Here is a 7,009-nt window from a genome sequence, read left to right on the forward strand (position 1 = left end):
ATAAACACTTGAACTTGACTCCTGCCTAAGAGTGCTCCGAACCTGTGTCCTGGTTTAATAATTTGGGGGGTAATTTCACTCCTAGGTTGTCTTCCCCCACCCTAGGTGGCGTAGTCGTGCAAGAGCTGAGTTAAATTTAATTAACTGTTTACGTGCCACTGTTACATTTGCTTACCTGACTGGCATATAAATTTAAGTGCCTTCCCATTCCCAATCCATGCGGTTCAGTATGATGTCGGCCCATCTTTTGCAGCTATTGCAGCTTCAGCTCTTTAGGGAAGGCTGTCCACAAGGTTTAGGAGTGTGTTAAGGATTTTTTTAAATCGGGAGGTCACACATTGATGATGGTTGATATGGCCTGGCTCTCAGTCTCAGTCTCTGCTCTAATTCATCCCGAAGGTGTTGCAGTACAGAACTCTGTGCTGGCCAGTCAAATTCATCCACACCAGACTCTGTCATCCATGTCCCGATGGACCTTGCTGTGTGCACTGGGGCATCATCAAGTTGGAAGAGGGAGAGGGAGAGGCCTGCTCCAAACTGTACCCTCAAGGTTGGCAGCATGGAATCATCCAAAATGTTTTAGCATCCTGAAGCTGTAATACAGTAGCTACAGAAGATGGACCGACATCTTGTTGAACCCCATGGGTTAGAAATGAAATTGAGGTGAAAGCGAAAGTGAAAGCCGAAAAGCCCAACTGGGAAACTCCAACTCCCATTGTCATTGCGACACAGCACTCCACAGGACACAAGTGTTCACTGCACACAATGAAATTGCATTTATGCCTCACACGTGCAAGGGGGCTGTCCCCAATGGCACCCAAAGGGAGCAGTGCGGTGGGACGGTACCATGCTCAGGGTATCTCAGTCATGGAGGAGAATGGGGGAGAGCACTGGTTAATTACTCCCCCCACCAACCTGGTGGGTCGGGAGTCGAAGCAGCAACCTATGGGGTACAAGTCTGACGCCTTAACCGCTTACCCATGACTGCCGGAATGGGATGACATATCGACTGAGAACATCAATGAAAAGCTTTCAATCTACGTGTATTAAGTTTCGCCATTGGCCAACCTTAGCTGAAACTATTATGGATACCAGCGGTGCAGTTTCATCTATACAGTATGTTGTTCTAAAAGCCTACCCTGCTATTTGAGTCTACAGCATGTCTGGTCTGTCCTCCAGTCCTGACAGGCTCTCCTCTCACACACTTTTCAATAAGCCCACGGGAGAGATCTCTGGTAGAGTTTTTTCCACTGCAACATTTGTTGGCAGGTCTGTTTTGCTAGAAAAATGTCCAACAACACGTGTCAATACCTGCCTAGATGTGAAAACAGCATTGCTTCAGGCATTTTGTCTTTGATGTTACTTTCAAAGCAGTTAAAAGTTACTTAAACACCAAAATTGATCATGTACTGTAAAGCCTCTCGTCATCAACTGAATTGCTAAGATGCACACAGTGAATAGATGCCCTTGTTGGGTGTGCATTTGAACACTCTCCGCACTGAAGTCAGACAGAGATTAAATTCCAAGTGAACTCAATGTTTCACACAATCCCCACAGAGTCAAACACTCTGTAGAACCCAGCCCCTACACCAGATGCAGAAGGCACTGCAGAAGACAGAAATGTGAATTATTTATGTTTCAATCTCTCTGTTCCATTTTCAGGAACCAAAAAAATATAAATCTCTGCACATTTCTCTGTTTCAATAGTGTGGGTGAAGTTGATGAAATCAAAATGACTTGTTCAAAAGTTAATATGGAGTTGTCAAGAAGAATCCTGGGTACATTGGTAGGGCACCATGTTTGACTACAGACTCACTGACTTGCTGAATTTTCATGTTAATTCCCAAAGACACAAGATGTGCCTGGCATTAAAACATACTTTTGTATACAGTATGTTTACTTGAGTTGAGTCCATTGTGACATGTCAAGCTATTTCTAACATGCAATTAATTCACAAACAAATGCATATTCTACCATGAAGACTCGAGAGGCAAATGAACGTTATTAACATTTATTGAACAATAGACATGATACAAAAATGCATGAATCCGTTTGGCGAACAATTACACTTGATACAAAATGCATGAATCTGTTTGGCGAAGGTTCCCGTCTTCGCGTTGAACTCCGGGGTAGGACAGCATATCCTCCAGCGGAGATGGAGGCGGGCGTAGCCTGCCCCCTAACAGACGGGAACCACTGGTGACGGTGGAAGGAGGGGTGGTGGTGGCTTCAAAGTCGGCTTAACTGGAAAGCAGAGAACAGAATGAGTGACTGATTTTTAAACAAACGTGAATGCGATCCATTGGCTGAGAGGGAACGATGCATGAGTGATGTGTAACGGGGATTCCCAAATCTCGCGTTGTGATTGGTTGACGACCCTGGGCAATGATGACGCGTGTCTGATCTGTCAAAAGGGAGATTGGATGGTTAGCCTAGTAAGTTTACGCAAGTTTACGCAAGCTCCCATTTCTACCATGAAGACTCGAGAGGCAAATGAACGTTATTAACATTTATTGAACAATAGACATGATACAAAAATGCATGAATCCGTTTGGCGAACAATTACACTTGATACAAAATGCATGAATCTGTTTGGCGAAGGTTCCCGCCTTAGCGTTGAACTCCGGGGTAGGACATCATATCCTCCAGCGGAGATGGAGGCGGGCGTAGCCTGCCCCAAAATAGAGATTAGAAGTGAACTCACCTACCGCTTACAAGGAGACACCATCTGAAAGACATGAAAAGTTAGTTAGATGATTGATTGATGATAGACGGAAGATGAAGGATGATAGGTGATGATGATGATGATAATGATGATAACAATGATGATGGTGATGATGATGATGATGATGATGATGATGATGATAATGATAACAATGATGATGGTGATGACAATGATGATAATGATAATGATGACAATGATGATGATGATGATGATAATGATGATAATGATGACAATGACAATGACGATGATGATGATAATGATGACAATGACAATGATGACAATGACAATGACGATGATGACAATGACAATGATGACAATGACAATGATGACAATGACGATGATGATGATGATGATGATAATGATGACGATGATAACAATGATGATGATGATAAAGATGATAATGATAATGATGATAATGACGACAATGATGACAATGATAATAATAATAATGATGATGATGATGGGTGATAAGTGATAGGTTGGAAGACAAATGATGATAGATTAAATGAGATTATAAATGATAGGGATGTTCTAAGGCTTAAGCTTATGGGCGGTGGTCTAGCGGAGGCATGAAGCCTGTGATGATGATAATGTCGGTACCTTAGGCTATGCGAGAAGACATGGCGCGGATGCGCTGAGAGCAGAGACACAGCAGAGCGTTATGATTTGATTGATAGATGCACCTTGGTCAGGAGAGCGCTGAAAACTTAGATTATGACAGTAGGTAGAGAGCCGGAATCGTGACCTAGGAGAGAGAGTAGAACATGGTGATGAATGAGTAAATGAATGGATGGATGAATGAATGTAGGCTATAATATGTGGTATGATAGTTGACATCATGGATAAACAACCATGGCAACTAGCCAGGCTGGTTCAATGTTACGAAATATAGAGATAACAGGCTTACAGACCACTATAAAATCGATCTGATAGATGAGAGAAGGATAGAATACAGACATGACCGGGTGACCGGAGCGATAGCCCCCCAAGAGATAGAGTGAATGCCGCCGGTGCAGCAAAATACCACCGTCACCAGAAATGAGAATAGAAAACATAAAGTTACAGACCAGATATAGCATGCTTCAACGACGTGATGAGGAGTGAGGCAAATGCAGGAAGCGTATGCGCCAGACGACCAACGGCCCAGCGCCTTGGTCGCAGTAGGGGACAGACCCCGCTTACCCAGATAGCAAAATGTTTTTGGCAGAGTTTTGGGCCAAATTGTGTCTTGGCCTTTTTGCTGGCTTCGGTTTGAGTCCCCGGGCTAAAAGTGGCCCAAATTTGGCATGCCAAAACCAACCAAACCCAGCCATAAATTGACCAAAGTTCACCCAAAACCTATTTGGGATTTCCACGTACAGCCTTAAAGGCCCCAAAAGGAATTCCAGACCCCACCCTTCAGCCAAAATGCAGCCATAAAGTACCCATAACTGTCCCAGAACTGCCATAAATGAGCCTAAATACTGCCATAATGTACCCATAATTCAGCCATAATGTACCCATAACTCTCCCAGAACAGCCATAAATGACCCTAAATACTGCCATAATGTACCCATAATTGATCCCAAATGTAGCCATAATGGGGCCAAATGTCACTTATTTGTCTTATAAGTTTCCCTGTATACTTAAAATGTAAGTACCGGTATACAGAGAAACTTATAAGACAAATAAGTGACATTTGGCCCCATTATGGCTACATTTGGGATCACTAAATATTCCTGTTTTATTGTTGAAAATCGCACATTTAATAAATGCGTGATTTTCAACAATGAAACTGGAATATTTATGCATCTAGAAAAAAAAAAACAAGACAATTAAATACATTTCATTATACTTTATTGCCTCCAAATGCTGTGACTGGTTAGGGTGGGCAAGTGGCTGGATTTGATGGATGGGTATAGCTGCACAGCAGGTGGTGGAGGACTGGGTGACTTGATGGGTGCTTGGATGTCTGGGTACAGGCCTCTTGTTTTCATCTTGGTCCCCTGGCCAGTAAAAGCAGGTACTCTATTGCCACATAGAGGTAGGTAGATCAGATCAGATTCGCGACATCTAGGAAAGAATAAAAAGATAAACCAAATTGAATTACTACATGCAAAAGTAACTTTGAAAACAGTGGCATTACATTTTTTTTCTTCTTTTATTTAACCTTTATTTAACCAGGAAAATAAATCTGTTGAGATTAAAAATCTCTTTTAACAAGGGTGTCCTGGCCAAGTGGCGGCACAAATGCACTTGATTAATAGAGTAATAGACAGGAGAGGGGGGAGGGGTGTAAAATTTGGTACCTGTTTTTGAGATCCGATTTGATTGACCCCTCCCACAGGTGACTGCAGTGTCCGTTCGCAGCACAGCATCTGAAGAGAGAATGTAGATGTTATTTCATATTTTATACATTTTAAATGACATGAGTAGTAGGCTACAGTAGATTGTACAACCATCTACGGAATTGTCAAAAGTAAAAGGGAGAAAAAGAATAGGAAAAAAAAACAATACTCAATCAAACAAAACCCTGCCAAAACATATAACTTGCACTTGAGTATATAGCCCACTGATTCTAAGATCAGAGTACTTGTCAAATTGGAGGTTTTTTTTAACCTAGCTTTTAGGTTTTTCAATAACAACAAAGCAGTAGGCTATCTATCTCATTGGGTGTGCCTACAGTAGAATAACTGGTGAAACAGACGGGTCACTATGTTATATCATGTGCCATTGTTAAAGCTTTCTGCCAATTAGTAATGCTCCCACTACTTGTCAGTAGGCCTATCTGAGGTGTTTTTCCCCCTTATTCAGTCTTTTCCGAGATCCTGGTCTGGGGGCAGGCGTTTGTTTACATTTCACCATGAATTCACTTCTACTTTTACCTTTGACACCTCTAGTAAGCTACTCTCTGTGTTGAGGTATTACAAATGTTAGAGCAAGATTACATAGGCCTACATGGGCCACATTTCTGTATACGGTTTACCCCCTGTTGTTGATAGCTGAACAATACACACTGCCTTAACAACTGATCATGTTAAATAGCCAGCGCTTGAACACAAACTGACCATTGCCTTGCCTAATACAGACGTATACTTAAAAGCAGTTACATTAAAAGCAAGGACTTTCACAACGAACGAAGATTAGACCAGAGAGAGAGGTTAATAAATTGTGGAACCAACCTGTAGTAATACGCTATGCCTGTCAAAAAACAAGTTCCTCCAACGGGTGACTGCCTTCAGCAGCAGCACATCTGAAAAGACAATGTAGAAAAAAAGCAGATTCACTCGATTGCTTCAGTAGTAGGCTAGAATTACAGTGAGTCCAACACTTTCCGTGACAGACAGATATTGCTAGATAGTGCTCTGCTTTGTGCCAAATAGGTAGAAGATGCTCCATGCCTGAGTTAGCTAGCTCCCGGCTTTTGCTAGCTGTCGTTGGCCAGTTAGCTGGGATTGCTAGTGTTGTTGTTCTTTGATTGAAATTCCCTTGGCATTGATATCTGAAAGTGAATTTCAACCACAGAACAACACTTAATCAACCGTTACTGAGTATGAGGGTAGCAACTAAGATTAAATGTCACAGTTGTGTGTCACAGACGTTTGTATTTTAGCTCCTGTTAAAAGGGTATCAAAGTTTCAGCGCATAACACGGAAACCGACGGTCACAGACCTATGAAATCAACATGAAAACCGATAACACAAAATGCCTCATCTCTTAAGTCATCGGTGGTTGTATTTAATATAAAAACGTGTCAACTGCACTTACCTGCATAAACTGAAGTCTGACACACACTGGCGCTGGGGAAACTGAAGTGAGGCAAGCACGAGTTTCTCTTGACAGTTGATTTTGGCAGTCTTTTGGATTGCCATAAGCGCACCAATGTAGAACGTTGCTGTCCCGCTCTCCACCCGAGGTTCAGATTAACCTGACACATGCCATAACCTGGCCATAACTCATTCATTCACAGTCCGCGCGTTTTAATGTGTTGTGGGAAGCCATAAGCAACCCATATTTTAGCCAAATCTTGTTTTTTTTTGCTTTCCAGAGGAACGCCCCAATTCACTGGCGCCCAGGTCAACCATAACCATGCCAAAATTTTGCCAAAAGCTTATGGCTTGCCAAAAGGAGGCCAAAAATTGCAGATATCTGCCAAAACAAAGCCAAAATATCTGCTATCTGGGTAGCGGCCGTGGTGACCACGCCGATTCTGAACGAGCGTGCTGTATACCTCTTGGGCGAGGAACGAGAAGAACGAAACAGAGTTAACAGAACAGAAACAGTACACTGAGCCAGATGACAAAG

At 42.4% G+C, this 7,009-nt stretch overlaps 1 long non-coding RNA gene across 1 annotated transcript; it reads right to left on the reverse strand.

The window, feature by feature from the left end:
- Positions 1-4,544: 4,544 nt before the first annotated feature.
- On the reverse strand, positions 4,545-6,758 carry LOC134445459 (uncharacterized). The gene is made up of 4 exons (XR_010034262.1): positions 6,473-6,758; positions 5,887-5,957; positions 5,014-5,082; positions 4,545-4,777 (listed from the first exon to the last, which is right to left on the reverse strand). It is a non-coding gene; the product is annotated as an uncharacterized LOC134445459 (long non-coding RNA).
- Between the last annotated feature and the right edge of the window lie 251 nt (positions 6,759-7,009).

This window comes from Engraulis encrasicolus, chromosome 3 (assembly GCF_034702125.1).
Source record: "Engraulis encrasicolus isolate BLACKSEA-1 chromosome 3, IST_EnEncr_1.0, whole genome shotgun sequence".
Lineage (NCBI taxonomy): Eukaryota > Metazoa > Chordata > Actinopteri > Clupeiformes > Engraulidae > Engraulis > Engraulis encrasicolus.